Raw genomic sequence first — 12,474 nt, 5'->3', positions numbered from 1 at the left:
CGATCTGCGCTCGGCTCTTCCACTGCGGCACATCAAGGGAAGAAGATGGGATTGGGGGGCGAGCGGCTGCGGAGCGCGGGCGGCCTGCGGCGGGCGAGGGCCTGCGGGGCGGCGAAGAGGGGATACTCCGGTGGGCTACCAGCGGCGACAGAGGCTTAGCGCCTGCTTCTTCTCCTGATGGTACGAACCGGCCCTTCTCCCACCTTGTATATTTGCAGCTTGTCCCGTCTTTCCGACCCAGCCGAGAGAGAGATAGAGAGGATATTGAGATGGCATTCATGGCTTTTTTTAATTAATTTTGTATCTCTGTGTTGTTCAAACAACCTGGGCTCACACCTGACTGCCATAAGAGCAAGCTGAAAGTGGTGTACAAGAAGTACTCCAGCGAGAAGCTGGGATGAGTCTTCCTGCGCACGGCTGTAATCGACTTCTGCAAATAATATACAGTTGCTATACTATTAGTTTACAATAAAACATGTCCAACCAGCTTAAATCTAGCAATACTTATCTGGAATGGAACAACGTGTCTAGCCAACTTAACATATTCTTTTAATTCTACATCTCCAACTAGAAAGCAATCTTTTGCTGGGAAATCAGTTGTAAATTAAATTAATAACCAGGAAACTGTCTCTTCTTGGAATATTATGATAAAATCAACAATTTTAATGATGGAGATCTGCTTCAGTTGTATGCTCTCTTGTAGCAAGGAAAGTGTGCTGGATGGTTTATCTTTGATGTGCTTGGTTATGTCTTAAGGTTCAAACGAAAGAAGTACTGAAACTCTGAAAGTCTGTTCTGTCCATGCCACCAAACTACGAGAGATTTTGTGCAACTAATGGATAGTTTCGTTTTTAGATCAAAAGTATTTCCTACAATACTTGTTCAACTACTTCGGACTGGAATTAATGTAGCTCTTTTGGTTCCCTTATTTTTTTTCAGGTTCATCGCCAACTCACTGCTGCTCATAGAGGTGAGTCAAAGGCTGTAACAATCTCTGTCATTATTTTGCTGCTCAGATAGGAGTTCGAGAAATCATGAATTACCTGACAGATAATGCAACCAAAACACAGGAAGAGAAACATATATGGTGGATGATGTCTATCATGCTTTTGCAGGTAGTAGTATGCATCCACACAATTCAAATTCATGTTCTGGAAGGATATTGTCCAACTAACCATGTATTAATTTTATAGTTAAATTTGTTGTTTTACTTCTATCCGAACTGAGTTCTAACAATCAATATATGATTCTGCTACAGACTTCCAAGGACAGTTACAACAATTCTGGAGCATGTATTGTCCTCAGTCCTCCTGATTTTGCTACCGTCATTTCCATAGTATTCAAGATGTAAAACCTCGACCTGCGGTATGTGATTAATATTGGGTTCCTAATCTTGAAAAGTTTATGTCATGAATAGTACTTGATTCTATCATGTTTGTGTAGTATCAATTATTTTTGCTGGAAGACTACCGTGAGGCGTATCATTTTAGTATGGTACTTGTATCTTAGGGTATGGGAAATAATTGTACTAAACTATTTTTTCCGTGTGACTTACAGGAAGTAATTGTTTCCGATGAAGAGTTAAATCTAGCGCCATGGATGACAACAATTCAGGCTTTTAACTAAATATTTTGTCATGTTCGCAATCGGCTGGTTCATTTAACCTGATATGTATCCACATAACCATCAGGTAAAATATTTCATCAATTAATTAGTGGAAATATTGAATATAGAGAGTCAGCATCACAGTTCGGAGGGAGCTTCATTTCTCAAACTTTCTGGAGCAGATATTCTTGGTCATTTTCGAGGATGGGTGCTGGACTTGGCACATTTCCCTGAGAGGATTGTTCCGGCAGTAAATAGTGGTTTTTGATGGAATTATGTATTTGTATTCGGCAGTGCCTCACGTACGATCAAAGCTGGTCCGATTTGGTACGATAGCGCAATCCACTGTGAATCCACCTTGAGCCAGCGTTGATCAACGGTGGCCATACTACTTCGTACAGAAATCGTACAAATTCTGTCGTACGTGAAGCAATGCTCATTTGTATTACGCCCTGCTACCAATTTTGATTCTTGTTCTCTGGTAATCTACAGAACATGAATTCTAACTGTGTCCAACCATAAGGGCAGGACGCATCCCTCATTTTGTCATGTATTTGTTTTTCTCTTGAGTTTCTATGAAAGAGATAGTTGTTAGGCTCCGTAAAACCAATAGAAAGTATGAAACAATGAAACATCCGGATGCTGTTACCTTTTTCCTAAATTAGTCCTTTCAAGTTGAAACCCTTCCTCACTTTGGACTGCTTCTAGCCCATTTGATCATTGCATTGTCTCTATTATCCGTCTTCTCTGCTTCTTTGGTAAAGCTCACCCAGCTGGCGCTAGCACATGCCGATTTCCATCTGCATGTACCAGTAGGAGAGGTGAGTGGTGCCGTGGGTTGAGGAAAATGATGTACAAGGGGAAGTCAAGGAAAGAGGTGTTGCCCCGAAGGATCTCATCAAGCGTAGGCGCGAGCGTGCACTTGAAAGGGGTGAGGCGGTGGAGGGGTGTCGTTATTGTATACAAGACATGACTTCAAATACAGGAGACGTGCATTGCACGTGCAAGCTTACTAGTGGTTGTAACACAAAGAAAATATGACTTGGTACATTGGTAGTATCATTTTTTCCACAGAAATATTTCATATTTAATTTGCAAACATCGAAACTTTGGAAGTAATGGAGAATCATTTTTTTAGAAGATTCAGAGAAACATCCTGCGCGGACAATATATTTTTTTTTTGAGAAATGCGGACAGACTATTATAGTAGTAGGAAACTCCCTCAAAAAACAAGTAGGAAAACGAACGGATGCAACGGGCTGCGCTAAACCTTGATAGTCTGTGAAAGCCCGTTCTAGTCCTCATGCGCGATCGTGGCCCGTTAGGTTATCTCATCCTGCAACTCGTACCATAGATCGAGGATGGAGGATTTTCTCAACAAAAAAAAAAGATCCAGCATCCCCGACGACCTCCTCAACATAATCTACCCCGGCTTCGTCGCTGGTCCGGTGGACCGTGTCCGCTTTGCGGCCGTGTGCACATCGTGGCACGCCGTCACGTCAAGGCACCCTCCATGCCACGTCCTCCCATGGCTGCTCCTCGACCCGAGCAAGGCGAAGTACTAGTGTTCCCTCCAAGCTGGCGTTGTCCTGCAAAGCTTCCCTGATCCCAAGCAAGGCCATCGGCACACGCTTTGTTGGCACCCACGACGGCGGCTGGGCCGGGCGTCGCCTCCTGGGGCTGGGACCGATTGAGGATCGTGAACCTATTCACCGGTGCCGAGAGCTTCCACAACCAGTTTGTCCCGCTTAAGGTAATAATCTCCTCGACACCCACGTCGCGCCACTGTATATATCCTCGCTGCCATCACCTACAACTATGAACTTGTGATTTGCACGCTTGGCCAACAATGCATGTATGTATGCCCCAAAGCTTTCGTCGGACGGAAAGCTGGATATTGCCTTCTGCAATAGTCAACTTTTCTGCCTCATGTCAGTTACCAAGAAGATCGTCATGTTTGAGGCCATCTTGGATGAACGTGCTGTGCTTGTGTTCAGTCCCGGCCGGCTTCATATACAAAACAAGCACAGCACAGCACGTTCCATTCCTCTCCGCTTCGCCAGCAGGTTCCAGCAAGCAAACCCCGTGCAGAGCTCTGATTCACTGGTCGGTTGAACGAGCTAGGGATCTCGTTGCGGCAGGCGGTGGTCGGCATGGCATGGAACATGCTGGCCCCTTGGTGCTGTCGGCGGCAAGGGTGGTCGTGGTAGCGCCTGGGTAGGCTCAGATGGATGCAACCGGTGGTGGCGATCATGTGTGCTTGGGGCCAGATCCGGCTACCCCAATTTTACTCATTCCAGTGATGTTGCGGTACTCGGTGTTGGTGTCCCTTTTTCAGGCGTGGGGCAGTGGCGCTGCCACATGGCTGCGTGCTGCAGCTCACAGTGTGGCATTGTGTTGCATGTTGCATGAAGGTTGGCCGGTTATGAGGTAGGCCCGCTCTGGGCCTACGGCTGCGGCTCTTGGTTGTTGGGCAAGGCAGGTGGTGGGCACAATGGAGGCATGTGGTCATGGTGGTTGTGTAGCGGGGAGGTGCACAACCATGGTGACGGCTCCTCAGTGGGTGTAGTGGTCATGCTGGCGTGGTGGTGCCGCGGGTGCCGTAGTAGGGACTTGTGGTTGGCCTCAACGTGTTGGCTTAGCAGGGTGCCAGCTTCGGTGGTGGGGTTTTGTTGGCATCTCTTTGGTCATTCCTCTATGCTTTGGTGTGGTTGTGTAGTCCTTCTGCTCTGATCTTGTATGGTTCTTTAGTTATGCAAAATAGAAAATTCTCTTTGTTGCTGTGCCGGAATGTAATGGATAGAAACTACTTGAATTGTATTTTGGCTGATGATGATCCCCATTTGTTATGCCTGAATGGCAGTGTAGCCATGTTCGCCTCCTAGTTTGCTTCCCTTGCATTTGAACAAACTGTATTTTTCACCGCACAGCACATAACTGTCCGACGTCCTTCATTGCCTTCCTGAAACGTTAATTAGCAGAAAACGGGTTAACACGCAGGCAAAACTTATTACCAGTACAAAATGGAAAAACGAAGGAATTTAAGTCTTACTTGTTGGCTCAGGTAAATATTTTTTTACAAACGTGCTCAATCTTTTGCCAGTTTGGATGTCCGACTGTTTGGCAGGACTCCATGAACTCATCATCCAAGTATGCTAGACGAAGCCCCTCGAGAGACTGGGGCAGTGTTGGAAGCGACCGGACATTCGGGCATGAACTAACCACCAGTTCCCTGAGTGATGTGAGGTGCTCCATGTTTCCTGGTAAGGCGTCCCAGCTGCAGTTCCAAAGCTTTAGCACATGAAGATGTGGGAAAGACTCAACAAGCTGAGGAGCAGGCCCCAGTTGTCCCCAATCCCACAACACAAGTTCTTGCAGGCAGCCGTACTGCTTACCCACCATCCAATCTGGGTACCTCGTACCTTGATAGTTCCATATTTCCAGTTTTTTAAGTCCTAGGGGGGAGGGCACAGGCCCTCAAGTACCTCTGCGTCAACTTGTCGACTGCACCTATTGGAAGCATTACAACTCCACCGCAGTTCCAATTCAGTGAGCCGTTCCTTGGCAGCTAGATTGGCTTCAAGAGCTTCCTCCTTGCTTCTAACATTTTCAAGGCCCTTGATGTGCAGGTAGCCACGAAGCTTGTTTAGGTCCCTCAGCTGTTTTATATCATAACCTTCTTGTAGGTTGCTTACTTTGAAGTCTCTTAGAGTGTGGAGTGATATAAGCCCGCCTATGTTAGGAAGTTGGAACCGAGACATTATGTACCGCAAGTGGACATGAACACCAAAGTTAAACTCAACATAGCCATCGCCAAAATCTAGGAGCTGGATATGCTGAAGTTTACGTATTGTGCTTGGTAAAATTACCTTCGGATAGCCATAGTTGCTTATCCTAAAAGCAAGATAGCGTAGGTGCTTTAGCTGACTAATGGATTCTGGGACCGAGAACTTGTTGCATACGTTGATCTTGATTGCAGCAGGTTCCTGGCTGAAAGCAATCGCAAGCACCCGCAATTTCAGCAGCCTCTTGCATATACTCTCAATCACTCTTTCCTTAACTAGTGTATCCTCTTCAACACCATAAACAATGAGAGTACACAAATTTTCCAATCCAAGGACCTTCCCGGTAATCAACTTTGTATCATATTTCTCAACAAAGAGATGCTGGACATCTCGAGGGACATCTCCGTTCCATCCTTCTCCTCCTTGGCTACCTGCATTTTCGATTCTGAAGCAATTTCGAGCGACCTTGTCTAATAAACCATGCACCACATCATGAATTGTGAAACAACCAATCTTATCCCAAGTTTGTTCTGGTTGTAGAAATGAGCATGACACTAACTCTTGAATGTAGCCCTCAGCCACATCTTCCATGTCCTCTGTTGCACAACTCGTCTTTACAAACCCTTGCGCCATCCACAAAGCAACTAACTGATTCCTTCTCAACTTGCATCTTCTGGGGAAAATACTGCAGTATTCTAAGCATCGCCTGATGTCTGGATTAAGCCGCTGATATATAGACCAAATAGAACGCATCGTCTCATTCAATTTGTGAACCTTTGCATTCAACATGTCAAGCTTTGCAGTATTTTTCCAAAAACTGTTATATGGGGTTGTCTCTGCCACTGTAACTGCAGTGACATTCTCCTGCAAGAAGCAAAATTTCAAATGAGTATGCCATTAACGTATCTGTTCTATTTAATAGAGATATATGGAATTTATCACTATATCAATAGTTACAGGAACCAAGCGGCAAGCTTGGTAAGTTATAGGTCGTTTAGATGAGAACTCACCTCCGAGCTTGCCGCTCCTGGCGTGTTAGGCGTATCTTGACGAAGTCCATTTGGAGCATGTTCGGCCTATACAAATAACCAATAGGCATATCATCTTATTTATTACTGGCTCCGAGCAACAAAAGTGCAAATCAAGGTGTACAAAAGCTCTCAAGAATAAGTTTTGTGGGAGGGATGCCACGAGAGTGATTGTACCTGGTGTGAGAGTGATCGTACCTGATGTGAAGTAATCACACCAGTTTCGATATATCCGTCAATGGTTTCTGTTTCAGCAAGTCTATTGATTACATATTGCGTATCTGGTCTCTTCGCCGGGTTGAAGTTGGTGCACTCTATTCCTATCTCAGCACATACTCGAACCTGTTCCAGCTGTACATTGCTCTGTGATTTCCCCATCACGTTACTCCAACTTCCAACAACCTACAAATTGAATTTGTGAGTTACGAAAAGAAGCACCATTATTTTAAATGTGATATATATGATGTTAACAGCTTACACAAAACCACATCAACTAAGACTTCAAACTAACAATAAATTTCACATATCGGAACATACCACATATCAATTCAATAAAGAATAAAGAAGCATCCAAATTCAGGTTGGAGATAAGTTGGACACGGATGATGAGATTGTACAACCATTCTCCAACAGAAAAAAGCTTTTCATTTTTTCGTTCCATTTGTAAATCTCGGTCTTATCCTGATGCTCGTAAAGTCGAAAATATATGTTGTTTGATCCTTACACATCCATTTTTTTCCGCCATTCAATTTGTTACCAAGAATTATATTAGGCAGTATAAAGGTAGATTCGGTCATGGACCATTGATTTGTTACAAGTCACATGTTGAACCATGTTTTTGAAAACACACCACATCAAACTAAATTTTACAGCTGAAATTATGATTTCACTCTGATTTAACTTGCCAATTTTTGGGATTGTGAGGTGCTAAATAATGGCGTAACATGAAAATACATGAGATGTAGTTCAACATGTCTTTCTAACCACCTTTTTTTAAAGACTAACCACCTCTTTTTGAAGTGTGGCAGAGTTGTGCGTGCCCTCCATCCAGCGGAGGTTCAAACCATAACTTTCATATTTATAAGGTTGTAGATCTCATACATAAAAAATATATTTTACGATCTCGTATGTATAAAAATGATGTAGAATCTCTATGTCTTTCACTCATAACGTATAGTCCATGTGGATTTATTGCTAAAAATGAAAGACAATAATATTATGCTGCATGTAAAAGAGAATATAGTAATGCATTGGTTTTGAAGTACAACCTTTATTTTCGAAATAAGAATTAAATTGTTCTTACATTGTCAACAGCGTGGTACCCCTTCTTTCCAGTCAGTATCTCTATGATTATTACACCGAGACTGTAGATATCAAACTGGTACGTGATTACACCGTTACCAAATTCTGGTGCCAAATATCCCCTATATCAAATATATATCCGTGTGATTGATCAATGACAAAGATACTACAGTCTAAGTATAAAGCTTAGTGGAAATAAAGTTTGAACTTTAAAGGGGCTTAGAAAACTTACAATGTTCCGGCTATGTTCTCGGTAATAACCCGGCTTTGCATTTCACCAAAGCACCTCGATAGACCGAAATCAGCAATTTTTGCCACCAAATTATCATCCAACAATAAATTTGCCGGCTTTAGATCTAAGTGGACAATATTTTTCTGATGAAGATAGTGTAATCCCTGACAAACTCCTTCAATAATACGATATCTGTCTCTCCACGGAAGTCCGCTAGATGTATCTACAAAGGGGAAAGAATAAAGGAAGTTCAGTATTATGTGAAATACTTCAAGTCCTTATGTTCAATTGTACAAAGAGTGTACGACATGGTGAGTGCTATATGGATACCCAACCAAACAAACTTTAACAGTGGAAACAAAGGTTAAAATAAAACCAGTACATAGTACATAATCCTACCAGTGATATACTCATGCAGACTCCCTTTAGGAAGATACTCGAAGCAGAGCAACCTTTGTTGTACATCTGCCATGACGAATTTTCCATCGTACTTCTCCATACTCCCTTGTGTGTCAGCACAATATCCCAGAAACCGTACTACATTTTTGTGCTTGACCATCATGAGACATTCAACTTCTCGCTGGAACTCCTTCTCGTACATATACGTATTGGACATCCTCTTCACGGCCACAGTCCTGTTCTCAAGCTTTCCCTGCAGCGCAGAGATGCATTATGAGCAACAACTTCAGCTTTCAGATGAACTTTCATTGAGACCAGGCCAGCTCAAAGTTACCGTACCTTATAAACCACCGCAAATCCACCTCTACCAATTTCCTGCTCATCAGAGAAATCACCTGTGATTTCTTCCAGGAGCGACAGTGGCAGAGCCTTGGGCTCTGCCGTTTCATCACATAGCATGCACTCCAGGTCCCTTGGTGTAATACCACTAGAACGACGATCCATTTGCAGCTACACGCCGGGGTACCCTGAAAAAAGAACAAGTGCATCATTTGGGATAATCATGCGAATCATAAATACACAATGCACACACCCCTGTTTTTTGCAACAGAAAGCAGCAACAGTTCTATTGATTCAGATCTTGTTTGGACTTTGGGTACTAAAGCTGATTAGGTCCATCCAGATGAGCAGGGGGTTTGAACTCAAATGTCCTCTAACAAACACACAGTAATTAAACTGGATCCAGGCATGGACACGAATTGTTTGCTTGTCAGAATTGCTTGCATGATGAGCAATTCAGAGCCGTGTTGTGGAGAGAGCAAGAGAGATCTTGCTTTCATTCTCTTTATAGGAAAGAAAACTTGGAACTCTCAAGTATACTAGACTACTATATGCAATTATTGACACTTCTCTAATAGCCCAAGAGCCTCTCACATGCATCACCCACTCACTGCAACCATTACTGTTACTGTTATTTTGCAGTCATTATTATTACTGTTACTAAGAGGGCATGTCCAAGAAAATTTCCAACCTTTTTCAAAAAATAAATCCTTGCAAGCTGCTCTGAGGAATGTGAGCAGCTCAACTCACTATGACAGGCACACTGTGAGGAGTAAACTGGAATGAACATGAATGTTTCGTTATGGAAAGCACAGTGATGAACAAATAAGATGTGTACTACTACAGCCCAGCAGCATACAGTTTCTGAGCTTCTTGATTAAGTTGTCAGTGTACACTAGTCAATTGTTTGCTTAAATTTATAAGGTTTATAAGTTCTTCGAGTAAAAAAGAATGAACAGGAACTGATGGGCCTCTGTTGCAAATAATACAGCCAACAGCATTCAGGTTCTCGGCTTCCTCGACAGATACTGTTGCAATTTCGATTGGTAGAAAACAAGCACTCAAATAACCTCCCTGTATGCAGGTGACTGAATCAGGAGAACAAATTCGATCTGGAACAAATTAGAAGAAACACGCAAGACTCCCATTTCTTTGGGTACTAAAAGCTGATTCAGTCCATTAGGATGATTTGAACTTAAATCCTATCTAACCGTTGTGAGCAACATGAATCTGTTGTTTGCTAATTTCCTCTCATTCTGAAACATTATGGACATGTTTTTGCTCTTGGAATATTAGAGAAATGTCCATAACTGTTTATTGTAGCCTACCAGTTACAGTTCAGAGTTCATGAATCAGCGAAGATGTGGAAGCTAGTAGTAGTAGTAAATAACTCCAGATACATATAAGCGTCAGCTATACTGTTTGCTTGACAGCACAGTAGCTCCTTTCCTCTCACGATTAGCAAAAGAAACACACAGATCGCCTCCCTGCATACAGGCATTGACTGAATCTGGAGAACAAACTGGATCTGGACTCTGGAGAAGATCCTGGGTCTAGAAAAAAAGAATCTGGCGAAGCTTGTCTCAAAGAAATTAATTACCTGGCTAGCTTGAGCCTGATGTATGGAGAAGACCGGATAGGGGACAGATCATCTATTCATCTGTCCGTCTTGCGGGAGTCCCTTGGCGAATCCCTGGTTTCAATTTGCACACAGAGCTTGGGTGACGGATCATCTATTCATCAGTCGAGCTGATGTAGGGAAAAGATCGGATAGGGGACATCCTTTTCTATAGGGGTGAAGAGGAGATCTAGGAGGAAGAAGATGGCAAGAAGCAGCTCTGTCCGCAATAATGGAGGAGGGGGAAGCTGGCAAGAAGCAGCCTGATCTGTCCGCAATAATGGAGGAGGGGGAAGCTGGCATGAAGCAGCCTCTGTGCGCAGTAATGGAGGAGGGAGAAGACGGCCAGGTCCGTAGTAACGGAGGACGGAGAAGATGGCAAGAGCAGCGTCTCTACACTGAACAGTTTACCTACTCCCTTTTTTTTGAGACACACCTTGGATGGGTATAACCGAAAAAGGCTTTCGCCCCGCTTTATATATAAAGCAAACCGTCCGAGCCAAGCATCCAACAAGGTTCATAAGAGCATCTTCAACCACGCCCTAACAAGGCCCCCCAGGTGACTTTTCGGTCGCCGGCGCCAAAAAAATCGGCCCAGTCACGCCCCTAAGGGCCCAATTTTCGCCGGCTCGGGCCGAAATTGGCGCTGCTGGACCCAACCCGAACCCGGCGCGCTGGGGGGCGCTCGGGGGCGCCGGGCGAATCGTTTTTGGCGCGAAAGAGCCGCGGGCCCTCCTTGCCAGCGACTCGTCTCGCTTCTCGCCGCTTCGTTGTCTCATCGTCTTGTTTCCCGCGGCGAATCAATGTCAAAGCTGTCGCGTGCTGCTGCGCCGGTCAGCCTCCGCCATCGATGCCTCACGGCTGGCTCAGTGAAGGCGTGACGACGCGTCCCCGCGCATGCCACGCGTAGACGAGGCCGCCACGCGTGCTCGCGCCGCCTCCGCCTATATAAACCGACCCCAGCGCACAGGGTCTCCACCGCCGACGCGCCCTATCTCCCCTTCCTCCCTCTCCCCTCGCTGCCCCAGTTCGTAAAAATGGCCGAACGATTCCCAGGCGACGGCGCGGCGGCGAACGGCTTCGGCCGCCACCACCTTCACGAAGACGAAGCTCGCCTCCTCTTCGAGGCCGAGTACCCGGTCCCGCCGGACATGCGGGTGCCCGGGGCGTGGAGAATCAGCGCCGGCGGGGTCCCGGTGCCATCACCGTCCACCGGGGCGGCGCGTCGTGCAGAGATCGTGCGTATTCGCGCCTCTCTGCCGCGGGCGGCGAGGGAGGGGCCGCGCTACGTCCCCGACAGCCCGCTCTGGGAGCCCTACTTCCGCCGCCGTCACGCCGAGCAGCTCGAGGCCACCAACGGCCTCGTGCCCTCCGGCTGGCTTAACTCCGAGGGGCGGCGCCGATGGTGGGGAGTGCCCGGTCGCACGCTGGAGGCCGTCCTCGAGTACATCGAGGGCGGCAACACGCCGAGGCTGGAGTACCCCTCCCCGCCGTCCTTCTCTCGCCGCCGTGGGAGCTCGTGGACGCCGAGGCGCATGGACCCCGGGGCGTCCTCCTCCTCGTCCGGTCGGTCGACCGGCTCTCCCTGCCTCCGCCCCGTCAAGCCGGAGCCCCAGGAGCCTTAGGACACGCCTGTCAGCCGGCGCACCCGCAGCTCCGATATCCGTATCGCCGACTCCGCCCCCGCTTCCGGGCGCCTCATCCTCGTCGCGCCCAAGCCGGAGCCCAGCCTCCCCCCGGAGTACGAGGAGATAGCCCGACGCGGCTTCTCCGACACGGACGCCCTACGGTGGGCGCACGACGACTACCTCCGGACGGAGATGACCCGACAGACCTGGGCCCTGGAGGAGATCGCCGCCCGCAAGCGTGGGCGCGAGGACGAGCACCGTGTCGTGATCCTCGACACCGACGACAAAGTGGACACCGCCGGACCGTCCAACCCGCCGCGCCAACCGGGGGAGGGTTGCAGCAGGGACGGCGGCCACGACGGAGGCGGTGACGACGACGACGATGACGACGACGACGGCAGTGACTACACGCGGTTCTACAGCCTCCTCGGCTTGTAGAACTGCAAGGGCGGCGGCCGGCGAGGAACGGCGAGGCGAGCGAGACGGCGGGTGGGCCTAGTGGTGTGTTTTTTTGTAAAATACTTTAAATATGTATGAG

At 46.8% G+C, this 12,474-nt stretch overlaps 1 pseudogene; it reads right to left on the bottom strand.

The window, feature by feature from the left end:
* Positions 1–3,510: 3,510 nt before the first annotated feature.
* Positions 3,511–10,671, bottom strand: LOC123063636 (uncharacterized; annotated as a pseudogene).
* Positions 10,672–12,474: the final 1,803 nt, after the last annotated feature.

This window comes from Triticum aestivum, chromosome 3A (assembly GCF_018294505.1).
Source record: "Triticum aestivum cultivar Chinese Spring chromosome 3A, IWGSC CS RefSeq v2.1, whole genome shotgun sequence".
Classification (NCBI taxonomy): Eukaryota; Viridiplantae; Streptophyta; class Magnoliopsida; order Poales; family Poaceae; genus Triticum; species Triticum aestivum.
The sequence above is the reverse complement of the archived record's forward strand: the minus strand, read 5'-3'. Positions and strand labels throughout refer to the sequence as shown.